This window comes from Bubalus bubalis, chromosome 8 (genome assembly GCF_019923935.1).
Source record: "Bubalus bubalis isolate 160015118507 breed Murrah chromosome 8, NDDB_SH_1, whole genome shotgun sequence".
Lineage (NCBI taxonomy): Eukaryota > Metazoa > Chordata > Mammalia > Artiodactyla > Bovidae > Bubalus > Bubalus bubalis.
The window spans coordinates 75,996,782-76,011,149 of NC_059164.1; the positions used below are offsets into that span (position 1 = coordinate 75,996,782).

A 14,368-nucleotide genomic window follows, 5' to 3' on the forward strand; every position below is an offset into this window, starting at 1 on the left:
AGTGCTGGCTAAGATGTAAAGAAATGGGAATCCTCCTCCTCCACCAGGAGGAGAATAAACTGAATTCGGCCATCTCAGAAAGCAGTATGCAGCACTCAGAAGGTGAAGCAGGCACATGCCCACAACCAGGAACTCTGCTGCAGAGCAGACCTTCCAGAGAAACCCTCACAAGGCTCCAAGAAAGGGTCTATGGAGGATGTCCATCGCCAAATGAAGGGCGGCAGCAAGGTATTGATTGCAGACAACCCTGGCATCCTCAGGAAGAGAATAACCAAGTCAATGTACCAGGTTGTTGGCTGACCCAACATGCAGTCCCCACTGCTTCGTCTACCTCAACCTGCTGCCTGGAAAACATATGTATTCACTCTTTTCAGATGCCCACATCAATAGATTGATTGCCAGTGAGAGAAGCAAGAGTCTACTGAAGACGTGTGGGGACCCCTTGTCCCCTAACCAGTTCAGCACACTAGGGACAGCAGAGATAAGAAGAGGCAGAGACAGAGGCGACAGGTAGAACAGGAAGAGACACGACAGGTGCGTGGGACACGGTGAGAACAGTGAACGGGGACAACTATTCCTCTCCACCCTTCCACTGGGTGCTTTGCTTTTGTGTCTCTCTTGCCTTCTGAATTGGCCTTCAAAGGCATCCAGTGGGGTGGACACAAGGCCTCCTGTCTCGCTGGGGGCAGTAACTCTCGGGTTGGTGGGGGTGGTATCTGTGTTCCCCTCCACCCTCCCCACAGTCTCAGGGCCCTCCCAGTACCTCAGGCTGCTGTGTTTGTTCCAGTCACTGTGTTCCAGGTTGGAAGCTGGAATTCCCATCACCAATTGCCAATGTGTGTGTCAAGTTTGGAGGTGGGGACCCACACATACATTCAGGTAATTCTCTGACTCCAACAAGGTGTCCTACAATTTCACTCACTTCTGACACCATCTACCTGGAGATAAGGTCAGATCCCACAGGACTGACCCTCTCCCTTAGACGCCATTGGAAAACCCAAGTTGTTACCAGTGCTTCTGACCAGCTGGCTCTAAACTAGAGGTTCCACGACCCACTTCTTCCTCAGGCTTGATATTAACTTGCTAAAGTGGCTCACAGAACCTAGGAAACCCATCTATTCACTAGATCACCAGTTTAATATGTGTGCATGCTAAGTCGCTTCAGTCGTGTCCGACTCTGCCACCCTATGAACTGTAGCCCACCAAGCTCCTCTGTCCATAGGATTCTCCAGGCAAGAATACTGGAGTGGATGGCCATGCTCTCCTCCAGGGGATCTTCCCAACCCAGGGATCGAACCCACATCTCTTATGTCTCCTGCGATGGCAGGCAGGTTCTTTACCATTAGCACCACCTGGGAACCCCCAAGTGGATGTAGTTCAGGAACATCCAGATAGTGGAGATGTGCAGGCAAGGCATGGGGAAAGGGGGTGGAGCTTCCACACCCTCTCCTCACCCTGAATCTCTGAATCTCCAAGTGCTCACCAAGTGGAAGCCTCGGAACCCTATTCTTTGGGGCTTTTATGGAGGCTTCATTACATAGGCAATATTGATTAAATCACTGGCCATTGGTGATTGAGTCAGCCTCCAACTCTTCTTCCCTTCCAGTAGGTGGGGTGTTGGGGTGTTAGGATTGCAATTTCCTACCCTCTAATCACATGGTTCCAAGGTTGGATCTCCTGGAAAACAGCCCCATCCAGAGGTTGCTTTCCAAAATCACTTCATTAACATAACAAGAGACACTTTTATCAATCTTTCCTCTTAAGAAATTACAAGGGTTTGAAGAGCTCTGGGCCACAAACAGAACAAAGAACATGTATTTCTTCTTATACATCACAATATCACAGAGGGTCTCTGGGAAAGTCATCAGACCCTGGAGCATCTGTGACTATTTAGAAGGAAAACACTGAAACACTAGAGGGAGGCTCCAACAAAAAAGGCAGGGCCTGGGGATGGATGAGCCCCACCGCCTCACTGGACAGGGGCCCAGAGGTCAGCATCCACGGCTCTGGCCTCCTCACTGCCTGGCTTCCTCTAGGGGTGTTGTCCGACCTCCGCGAAAGTGAGGAACATTCCAGGGAGGAGTAGGGGAAGTGGTTGGGCTTCACCTCCCCACTTGGGCCCTCACCTTTACCCCTCAGCCCCTCTGGAGTCGCCAGGGTCTCCTGTGGAAGGGAGAGGGTGTGGAGGCCTCACTGCTCACCCCACAGACAGAGCCAGCCCACCACCCACGCTGGCGCCCTGGCTCCTTCCAAGTCCTGAGTTCCTCCCCCAACTTGTCTCCTGTCAGCCTGGCCCACCCAGACTCCACTTAGGTCTTACTTCCCTCCACTTTGCAAAGTCCACCCACTTCCAGCTCCAAAATGTGCCTCTGGCTCTCCTCATCTGTGGTTTCCTGTTATTCTCCTCATCCTCTTGTTCCTCCTGGGTGGGTTTAGTGCGGTTTAGGTAAATGACCGTGTTAATCCACCTATTTAACTTCAATATAAAGTCCTGTCCATGAGTTTCCACACCCCACAGGGGGTTCTCTCCAAACTGAGGAAGAAACAGGGCGTGACTCTGATCAGGTTGGGCAACCCACTGAGGCCTGCCTGTCTCCACGCCTTCAGTTACTGCTTTCCATCTCTTTGCTGCAGGCACCCCTCTGACATCACACCATGTCCTCAGAACCCTGAGCTTTGCCTGAAAGGTGTGGAGTTTAGACGTCCCATCTCAGGCACAATGAAGCCTGGCTCTCTAGACCTGTTGCCTCAATGGAAATTCAAGTCAGTCTTGAAATTCAAAGTCAAGCAGTGATTGTTTTTGTCATATCTGTTATCTGAGTGGAAGAAAGTCAGCAGGAAGGAGCCCACAGGACTACCTGATGATGGGGAAACAGACGTGCATTGGTCTTGAGAGGGTAACAGGCAGGAAGGCTAGGGGCCTCCAAACAAAGGAAATAGGCTGCAAGTGTCAGATGTTTTTTATCTCTCTCAAGCAGCAGGAGGAAACAAACTATGTGTCAGATTTTTTCCCTTCCTTATACAAATTTAAGAACTAAATTTAGCGAAGAAAAACTAAAGAGCCTCTTGATGAAAGTGAAAGAGGAGAGTGAAAAAGTTGGCTTAAAACTCAACATTCAGAAAACTAAGATCATGTCATCCGGTCCCATCACTTCATGGGAAATAGATGGGGAAACAATGGAAACAGTGAGAGACTTTATTTTTGGGGGCTCCAAAATCACTGCAGATGGTGACTGCAGCCATAAAATTAAAAGACTCTTGCTCCTTGGAAAAAAAACTATGACCTACCTGGACAACATATTAAAAAGCCGAGACATTACTTTGCCAACAAAGGTCCATCTAGTCAAAGCTATGGTTTTTCCAGTAGTCTGGTATGGATGTGAGAGTTGGACTATAAAGAAGGCTGAGTGCCGAAGAATTGATGCTTTGGAACTGTGATGTTGGAGAAGACTCTTGAGAGTCCCTTGGACTGCAAGGAGATCCAACCAGTCCATCCTAAAGGAAATCAGTCCTGAATATTCATTGGAAAGACTGATGCTGAAGATGAAACGCCAATATTTTGGCCACCTGATGGGAAGAGCTGACTCAATGGAAAAGACCCTGATGCTGGGAAAGATTGAAGGCAGGGGGAGAAGGGGACGACAGAGGATGAGATGTTTGGATGGCATCACCAACTCTATGGACATAAGTTTGAGTAAGCTCCAGGAATTGGTGATGGACAGGGAAGCCTGGCATGCTGCAGTCCATGAGGTCGCAAAAGAGTCAGACATGACTGAGCGACTGAACTGAACTGATATAAATTTAAAAGGAGGTTTCTCTTAAAAATTCTGTGTTGCCATGAAGACACCTGGTTCCACCTGAACTTAATTTTTCTCAAACCTTGAGCTAACCAATGCATTTTTTTTATGGGAATGTTTTTCTTAAACTTTGTTAATGAACTATGTCTGTACCCTGCTGCTGCTGCTAAGTCGCTTCAGTCATGTTCGACTCTGTGCGACCCCATGACGGCAGCCCACCAGGCTCTGCCGTCCCTGGGATTCTCCAGGCAAGAATACTGGAGTGCGTTGCCATTGCCTTCTCCAATGCATGAAAGTGAAAAGTGAAAGTGAAGTCGCTCAGTCGTGTCCAACTCTTCTCGACCCCATGGACTGCAGCCTACCAGGCTCCTCCATCCATGGGATTTTCCAGGCAAGAGTACTGGAGTAGGGTGCCATTGCCTTCTCCGTATGTATGTACCCTAGACTCTGTCTTTCTTCAAGTGGGTTCTGCTTAAGACTCAGAACCAATAAGGGCTCAACAAACCAGTATGTTTTACTCATACATTGTTCTCCTAATCTATGTTAATGAAACTATATATTTACTTGGAAACCTGCCTTTCATCAAGATTCATGTCAATTGTTTTATGACCCAGGATGACTCACCTTGTGCCAATGTTATCTCAAAATGCATGTTGTGGGTGAAGGGCCTGGTGCCAGTCTCTGAGGTTTGAGACATTCCCTTTCTCTAATTAGCAGCCTGATGGTAGCTGTATAACATCTGGCTAAAGACTAGCAGGGGGGCACTCTTTCTGCCTTTTTCTGATGTCTATGACAGAAGCTTTCTCTATCTCTTTTCTACTTTAATAAAACTTTATTACACAAAAGCTCTGAGCGATCAAGCCTCATCACTGGCCCCAGATTGAATTCCTCACCTCTGGAGGCCAAGAATCCCGGTGTCTTTCATGGCTCAGCAACAATCTTTCAGTCTGATGTTTGAATAGCCACCACCATCATTCACAGTACAGTGCGCACAGGTAACAGGGGATTTTGGCTCTTCTGGATCTTTGAGGGATGTAAGGGACTCAGACTGAAGGCTGGAGGTGTTAATATAGCCCAAGAGGAATGGGATGTGCCTGTGGCTCTGCTGTGCCAGCCCATTCATTATGGCCTTCAGCTCTGCTGCTTCAGGTTCACAACTTCTCCTCTCTGGAAGGGTGAAAACTATGGCCATTCAGCAAGGGGACAAGAGGCTTCCAGGACAGACCTGCCTGTTTCCTGTTTAAAGCTCACACTCAACATGGCTCCATCCTGACCCTCAGGTCAATCAGCCCTCAGCAGGGCCAGGCTTGCTTCCCATGTCCGGGCTGGGTGATGTCAAAGCCTTGCTGTACCGAGCAAAGGCACTGGGGTCAGACCTGTCACCCATGCTTCCCACCAGGCTGGCTCCCATGCTGAGCTCAGGGGCATCACACACAGCTGTGTCGTGAATGCACATGCTGCTCAACTGGAAGCTCTCTGGGGTGTCCCAGGAGACAATGGAGGGAAACACCTTCTCTCTGCTGAGCCCTGCACTGTGGGCATGGGAGGCGCTTCTAGATGGCATCCAAACTGTGGGAAAACACACACTGTGCAGTCTCCTGGGCAGGCAGAGGAAATCCTGCTAGATGCAGTTCACTATGTTTTTGCAGCTCTTGTAGCTATTCAGAAGCCCCATATCAGATTGGAGGCCTAGGAGAAACTACCCCTGACAACCAGATTCCATCCTGGAAACAGCAGTTCCCAATTCTCAGTACTAGATGAAAACCCTAGCATTTCTGGTTGGCAACCACCAGTCAACTCACATGCCCCAAAACACAGCCACCAATGTACCTAGACTCCAAAAGCTGCATCTTTGATCTAAATCTCTCCTGAGCTCCAGTTTCAGATATGTAACCCAAGCACTCCAAACCTAATATATCTAGAACTGAGCTCATACCAGGGGAAGAAGGTCAGGGAGACTCCACAGACAATGTGTGCATGCTAAGTTGCTTCAGTTGTGTCCAACTCTTTGTGACCCTATGGACTATAGCCCACCAGGCCTCTCTGTCCATAGGGATTCTCCAAGCAAGAATACTGGAGTGGGTTGCTATCCCCTCCTCCAAGGGATCTTCTCAACCTAGAGACTGAACCCACTTCTCTTCTGTCTCCTGCATTGGCAGGCAGGTTCTTTACCACTAGCGCCACCTGGACGTGAGGCCCTTAAATTACACTTTGCAGGAGTTCAGTTCAGTTCAGTCGCTCAGTCGTGTCCGAGTCTTGGCGACCCCATGGACTGCAGCATGCCAGGCTTCCCTGTACATCACCAACTCCCAGAGCTTGCTCAAACTCATGTTCATAGAGTCGGTGATGCCATCCAACCATCTCATCTTCTGTTGTCCCCTTCTCCTCCTGCCTTCAATATGTCCCACCATCGGGGTCTTTTCCAACGAGTCAGTTCTTCCCATCAGGTAGCCAAAGTATTGGACTTTCATCTTCAGCATCAGTCCTTCCAATGAATATTCAGGACTGATTTCCTTTAGGGTGGACTGATTTGATCTCCGTGCAGTCCAAGGGACTCTCAAGAGTCTTCTCCAACATCACAGTTCAAAAGCATCAATTCTTCAGTGCTCAGCCTTCTTTATAGTCCAACTCTCACATCCATTGGTCTTCCCTCATAGCTCAGTTGGTAAAGAATCTGCTTGCATTGCAGGAGACCCCGGTTCAATTCCTTGGTCAGGAAGAGCCACTGGAGAAGGGATGGGCTACCCACTTCAGTATTCTTGGGCTTTTCTGGTGGCTCAGCTAGTAAAGAATCCACCTGCAATGCGGGATACCTAGGTTCGATCCCTGGGTTGGGACGATCCCCTGGAGAAGGGAAAGGCTACCCACTCCAGTATTCTGGCCTGGAGAATTCCATAGACAGTATTATCCGTGGGGTGGCAAAGAGTTGGACATGACTGAGTGACTTTCACTTTCACTCCAATCCATATACATGACTACTAGAAAAACCATAGCTTCGACTACACGGACCTTTGTTGCAAAGTAATGTCTCTACTTTTGAATATGCTATCTAGGTTGGTCATAGCTTTTGTTCCAAGGAGCAAGGAGCAAGCGTTTTTTATTTTCATGGTAACCATCTGCAGTGATTTTGGAGCCCCCAAAAATAAAGTCTCTCACTGTTTCCATTGTTTCCCCATCTATTTCCCATGAAGTGATGGGACCGGATGCCATGATCTTCATTTTCTGAATGTTGAGTTTTAAGCCAGCTTTTTCACTCTCCTCTTTCACTTTCATCAAGAGGCTCTTTAGCTCCTCTTCACTTTCTGCCATAAGGGGATGTCATCTGCATATCTGAGGTTATTGATATTTCTCCCAGCGACCTTGATTTCAGTTTGTGCTTCATCCCATCCAGTATCTCTCCTTGAAGGAGAGAGGGAGGCAGAAATGGGAAAGGGAATGGATAGAAATGGAAACAGATTTGAGAAAACTTTAGATAGTAGAATCAATAAGGCCTGGAGATTGGACAGATGTAGCAGTGGGGTCAGGTTAATAAAGAGGAATTCAATAAGATTCAGCAACACATTTTAAATATTATTTTTATCATTGATAATACATGCACATGTTCAATATTTAAAGATGACCAAAAAAGTATAAAATGGAAAGTCAGTCTCTCCTTCTCATGTCCATCCCTGGACTGGGTCCACTAGGAGCCGTGAAATGCATAATGCCCTGAAGTTGACAACACATCATGAAACTCACACGAAGCTCCATACACATCAAATGTACCACCTTGCAATTAACTAGTGTTCTGCTCCTGAACATTCAAGTTGCTCCCAAACTTCTGCTCTAGTGAATGTAGTGAATGTGTATGCATACACATATGCACATACATATACATGTAAGTATGTCAGGAAGATGAATTTGTTGAGGTGAAACTGTGGACCAAAAGTATATGCATTTCTAGTTCTGGTTGACAGATATGGCTGAAGTGCCCTCTACAATGACTATACCAATCTACATCCCCACCAACAACATAGGAGAGAACTGTTTCCTCCAATCCTCCCACACCCAGTGTATTAGCAATTTTAGATTTTTGCCAGTCTTATCAGTGAAGAATGATGATATCATCATATATTTTAAATTGTGTATTTCTTATTATGGTGAGGTTGAATATCTTTTCATATGTGTAAAAGTCATCTACTGAGCGTGTGTGCTGCAACTACTGAAGCCCAAATGCTCTAGAGCCTGTGTTCCACAAGAGAAGCCACTGCGAGGAGAAGCCCACGCACTGCAGCTGGAGAGTAGCCCCTGCTCCCTGCAACTACAGAAAAGGCCCCTCAGCAACAAAGACCCAGCACAGCCAGATTTATTAATTAATTAACTTTTTTAAAGAAAAAACAAACATCATTGATCTGGAGAACAACTTCAAGTGGCCTAATCATTGCGGAATTGGAGTCCTCCACACCGGGTTAGGAAGATCTCCTGGAGGAAGAAATGGCAACCCACTCCAGTATTCTTGCCTGGGAAATCCCATGGACAGAGGAGCTTGGTGGGCCACAGTCCATGGGGGGTCACAAAGAGTCAGACACGACTGAGAGCCTAAAACAACAAACAACAAAACAAAAGGATGTATAGAGGCAGACAGAAAAAAAATTTTTTTAAATAATGGTCACATTATTTCTCATCACTCAGGACAGCCCCCCATCACAGCCCCTCATCCCTCAGGACAGGCCCCCATCCCAGCTCCCCATCTTCAGGGCTGCAACCCCATCTTAGCCCCCCATCCTAGCCCCTCTTCACTCAGGAGAACCTCGCCTGCAAGCAGAATGACCTCAGAAAGGGGTCCAGGAACCAGGACAAAAGTGAAAACATTTGGGGAGATTCTGAACCCTGTATTTCTCCTTCTTCCCCCTTCTTTGCTTGTTTCCTAACAGTGAATTCAATTCACAGGACGAATTTCGGGGACACCAGGAATGGGAGCTGGGGAGATGGTGTTCTATTCCCATAAGAAGAAAAAATGGGTGACCCAGGAGACAGAAACAGCGTGGGCCCCTGGGCCTGCAGGAAGGAAGACAGAGGGACGTGGACAGGGAGGGGGCCATGCGAAGGCTGAAATCTTGGTGGCTCCTTTCACCAGAAATCAGAGTGTTTCCCAACAACAAAGCTACCAGAGGAGGAACATGAGACCTGGCCTTCCAGGAACAAACAATAGCACGTCCTTCCTGAATGTCCACTGCGTTCTGGGAACCACGTGTAAGTATTCTGTATCCTGTGATTGTCCCCATGGTCCTTGGGGCATGGTGGGAGGAGCCAGCACCCGCACTCAGAGGGAGAGCCTGTCCAGCCAGAGGGGTGGCCTCACAGAAGCTACTGCAGAAGTTGGCAGAGCAAAGTGATGGGGAGAAACCCGCCCATGCTCCAAGCTGCTAGGGCCTTTAGTCAAACCCAATGCAGGGCAGGGGCAGTGCCACCCCACCCTCACCCCAAGCACACAGCAAGGCCAGAACAGCCTTTATCAGAGTCCCTCCTGGTAACACCAGGCACCAGACACATGGACCCACTGACTCTGCAGTTCATCAGAATTTTGTCCAGAACCCTATGACAGTGAGAGCCAAGCCTCCAGACAAGAAGGGTTCTCACCGAGAGGCAAGTGTGGGGAGACCCCAACCCCCACCTTCCTCCTCAGGAAATGCCCCCTCCCACAGCCTCCCAAGTCCAAGGCTGTGTCTCACCTGGCCTCCCCTCCAGCCTCCCTTGTCCTGATCCCATCTGACCCTCCGCTCCTGCTCAGCCATGACCAGTCACCAAAGTCCCAGTGACCCAGTTCTGGCAGCTTCTGTAGGTCCTCTCCCGCTGCCATCCTATGTCCTCTGCTGACTGAGGGCTGGACCAGGGACTTTCCTGGGGAGGAGCCTTGGTCCTGGGCACATGTGCAGCCACACTCAGCAACCTTGCTCCCGCAGGATTCAGGGACAGCATCAGCCTGTCAGATGCTGACACCCAGTTATGGTCAAAGACATGAAGACTGACATTTGGGGGCTTCTTTCATCTTCCTGGAAACTGCCTGATGGACGCTGGAACCATTCAGAGGAACATCTTCCTCTGGCAGCTTCCTCCTCACCCTCCTGGTTCTATTGGCTTCAGCTACAGAAAAAGCAAGAGGATTCCAGAAAAACATCTACTTCTGCTTCACTGACTACGCTAAAGCCTTTGACTGTGGATCACAACTAATTGTGGAAAAGTCTCAGAGATGGGAAAAGCAGACCACCTTACCTCCCTCCTGAGAAACCTGTATGCAGGTCAAGAAGCAGCAGTTAGAACCAGACGAGGAACAATGGACTGGTTCCAAATCAGGAAAGGAGTACATCAAGGCTGTGTATTGTCACCCTGCTTATTTAACGTCCATGCAGAGTACATCATGCGAAACGCTGGGCTAGATGAAGCACAAGCTGGGATCAAGATTTCTGGGAGAAATATCAATAACCTCAGATATGCAGATGACACCACTCTTATGGCAGAAAATGAAAAGGAATTAAAGAACCTCTTGATAAAGGTGAAAGAGGAGAGTGAAAAAGCTGGCTTAAAACTCAACATTCAAAAAACAAAGATCATGGCATCCGGTCCCATCACTTCATGGCGAATAGATGGGGAAACAATGGAAACAGTGAGAGACTTTATTTTTGGGAGCTCAAAAATCACTGCAGATGGTGACTGCAGCCACGAAATTAAAAGTATTGGACTTTCATCTTCAGCATCAGTCCTTCCAATGAATATTCAGGACTGATTTCCTTTAGGATGGACTGATTTGATCTCCTTGCTTGCTCCTTGGAAGAAAATCTATGACCAACTTAGCATATTCAAAAGCCGAGACATTACTTTGCAACAAAGCTCCGTCTAGTCAAAGCTATGGTTTTTCTAGTAGTCATGTATGGATTGGAGTGAAAGTGAAAGTCACTCAGTCATGTCCAACTCTTTGCCACCCCACGGGTTATACTATCTGTAAAATTCTCCAGGCCAGAATACTGGAGTGGGTAGCCTTTCCCTTCTCCAGGGGATCTTCCCAACCCAGGGATCGAACCTAGGTATCCCGCATTGCAGGTGGATTCTTTACTAGCTGAGCCAAAAGAGAAGCCCAAGAATACTGGAGTGGGTAGCCCATCCCTTCTCCAGTGGCTTTTCCTGACCCAGGAATTGAACCGGGGTCTCTTGCAATGCAGGCGAATTCTTTACCAACTGAGCTATGAGGGAAGACCAATGGATGTGAGAGTTGGACTATAGAGAAAGCTGAGTACCGAAGAATTGATGCTTTTGAACTGTGATGTTGGAGAAGACTCTTGAGAGTCCCTTGGACTACAAGGAGATCAAATCAGTCCATCCTAAAGGAAATCAGTCCTGAATATTCATTGGAAGGACTGATGCTGAAGACGAAAGTCCAATACTTTGGCCACCTAATGGGAAGAACTGACTCTTTGGAAAATACCCTGATGCTGGGAAATATCAAAGGCAGGAAGAGAAGGGGGACAACAGAAGATGAGATGGTTGGATGGCATCACCGACTCTATAAACATGAGTTTGAGTAAGCTCCAGGAGTTGGTGATGTACAGGGAAGCCTGGTGTGCTGCAGTCCATGGGGTCGCCAAGACTTGGACACGACTGAACGACAGAACAACAACAATTTTGCAAGTTAAGTGCATCCACTTTTTTTATTTTGCTTCTTTATTTATTTTTGGCTGTACTGGATCTTCATTGCTACACATGGGCTTTCTCTGGTTGTGACAAGCAGGGGCTACTCTTCCTTGCAGTGCACAAGCTTCGTTACATGGCTTCTCTTGTTTCAGAGCATAGTTTCAGGTGCTAGGGCCTCAGCAGTTGCAGCATGTGGGCTCAGCAGTTGCAGCTTGCAGGCTATATAGCCTGAGCTCAGTCATTGTGATGCAGAGGTTTAATTACCCTGAGATATGTAGAATCTTCCCAGACCAGGGATCATAGCCATGTCCCCTGCACTGGCAGGTGGATTCTTAACCACTGGCCCACCAGGGAAGTCCCAAATGCATCCACTTATTTTTCCCTCCATTAGTAAGCTTTAACCATTTAAAAAGCTCTAAGAAACCACATGTACAATTTGTATAAATAGTATAGGCCTTGTGGTTGAAAATTACATTTAAAAGCTTTATAGACAGCAGCATCATTCAGAAAGTTCCACTCCTTCTCATTAAATAACAGTAAATATGAAGGAGTGATTTTAACCATGATAACTGGAGCATGCCTTTATCATTTCAATGCTACTCGGTACCTTGGCTCCACCTATGTGTGCTATAATGACTCAGCATGAAAACCAAATCCTCACCTTGTCCCACCCAGCTCCACAGGGTCTGTCCACCTCCACCCTCCACTGCTCTCCCCTCAAGTCCTCCATCTCTCTATCAGGCTAACTCCGGCCTCCTGGCTACTTCTCACACATCTCAATGGCCCCCTTCCCCCTGCCCATCTCTGCCTCCCTGTCGGGAACTCCTGCTCCACAAGAGGACACCCAACTTCCCTCCACTCAGAACTCTGCTCATGGGGAAAGGATGGGTCTGTGTTGCCAGAAGCTAGACCAGCCACGAAGGGAGCAGGGGTGTGGGGGGAGCCTCTTCATTGACAACACTCCTTACTCCATCCCTCAAATTTGTCCCAAGTCTCCTGCCAAGGGACCGCCTCTCTGTTTAATACCTTTCTGAGATCTCTGATTGGATTTTTGTAGTGTCCTGAGCTGGTGGCTGCCCGCCTGCTCCTCAACACCCTTCCCACACCCTTCATGACCACCCAATCCCCCAGCCCACTGGCCCACCAGTCGTCCACCGGCTCTGCTTTCTGGAATCTTCAACAGTCCCAGCAGGATCAGTCTCCCAAAAGCTTTCCCTGTGCAGTCACAGCCTGCTGTCTGGGGTTGAGGGGACATCAAGAGGTCAGGAGTGCCCCTCCCTCCATGAGGACCCAACCGAATCCACTTAATCTTCTCACCGTGGGTGACATATTCTTGACCCTGTTGCTTTCCAAGACAGGAGATGGTTCTGGGAGGGGTCCAAGAATTCCCACCTGACCACACCCCAGGGATTCTTCTTGGTTTCTGTGAACTGGATCCCTCAGCAGCACTTGATGTCTTCTGGAAACTGGTTCTCTCACTCCCTCGCTGTTCCCTGGGGTCCTCCTTCCTCAGGTTAGAACTCTTGGGGTGGCTTTGTCCTAAGCTCTCTTTGCTCCCCACTCAACACATCCCTGGGACCATCTTCCACTCCCACAGTGTCACCCTCTGTGAAGGGACATGCCGGGTGCTCCCCCATCCAGAACCCAGCCCAGACTTTCCATAGTAACACTGACCATATCCACTGTGTGCCGGGCTCAGGAAGCTGTGTGGATGATCTCATCCCATCCTCCCAAGGCCCTGTGTAGACCAGGAACCTACCTGTGCAGAGGCCACATACTTGTCGAAGGTCACGTCACAAGTGACTAGGCTGGGATTGGACCCAGGTGGCCCCATGCAGCACCAGCACCCCTTCACTGTGCAGAAGCCCACACAGAGCACACCCCAGTCAAGTTCTGCACCAGCGCCCTCCAGGGGACATGACCTGGGCTGATCTGCATGCGTGCCTCCAGCACATCTGTGAGGGGTACTGGAGGGCGAGGGACACATTTGGGACAGACACTGACACTTGCATGCTGGTCATGGAAGGACTGGCTGGAATGTCAGCATGAGCTCAAGTGTCGTTCTCAGAGAGCATAGCCCTCAGCTTACCACACATGCCCAAGACCACAGAGGCTCTGCTGGGGCTGCTTTTGATGTCCTTGTGTCTGATCTCTGTGAATCTGTTGTCTCTGTGGGTATCACTGTCAGCTGTCAGACTCCACTGGTGTCTAGCTGACTGCTCCGTTGTGTTGATGATGACCTGGGACATCAATGCTCCACATTCTAACCCAATTAAATCTGAGCTCCTTGGTGGGGTGATTTTAAGGCCAGTCTATGAGGTTCGATCCCTGGGTCAGGAAGATCTCCTGGAGGAGGGCATGGCAACCCACTCCAATATTCTTGCCTGGAGAATCCCATGGACAGAGGAGCCTGGGAGACTACAGTCCATGGGGTGGCAAAGAGTCGGACACAACTGAAGCAACTGAGCACACAGCACACACACGCTATGAGGTTTTCTCTGACCCTATGAGGGCTCTTGTAAGTGTCTCTGTCCCCACTTATCTCTGGTCGGAAATCCAACTGCCTGTGGTTTAACCTGTGCTCTCATGGAGCTGCCAGCGCCCTTTCACGCTCACCTCCAATGTAGAGCTGCCGGTCGCTTGTCACTGCTCACCACCAAAATTCTCATGGTTCTCGAGGGCTCCCTTAGGCTTGGACTTCCCTACACTATCTTCTAAATCAAGTCAGTTCCTATGGAGAGAGCTTCGGAGCTGCCTGTCCTTACAGTTGCCTCTGCCCTTGGGAAGATCTCTGACCCACTCTCCTGGAGCTGGGGTTGAGGACAGTAGTGTAACACTCTCACTTTATGAACAACATATTGGGTGCGGGCAGCAGCTTCTGGTCTTCTCCACTCGCCTCTCCTGGC

General features: G+C 48.8%; 1 long non-coding RNA gene across 1 annotated transcript; it reads right to left on the reverse strand.

Moving 5' to 3' along the window:
* Window positions 1-7,354: 7,354 nt before the first annotated feature.
* On the reverse strand, window positions 7,355-10,158 carry LOC112586520. The gene is made up of 2 exons (XR_003111012.2): window positions 9,509-10,158; window positions 7,355-8,375 (listed from the first exon to the last, which is right to left on the reverse strand). It is a non-coding gene; the product is annotated as an uncharacterized LOC112586520 (long non-coding RNA).
* Window positions 10,159-14,368: the final 4,210 nt, after the last annotated feature.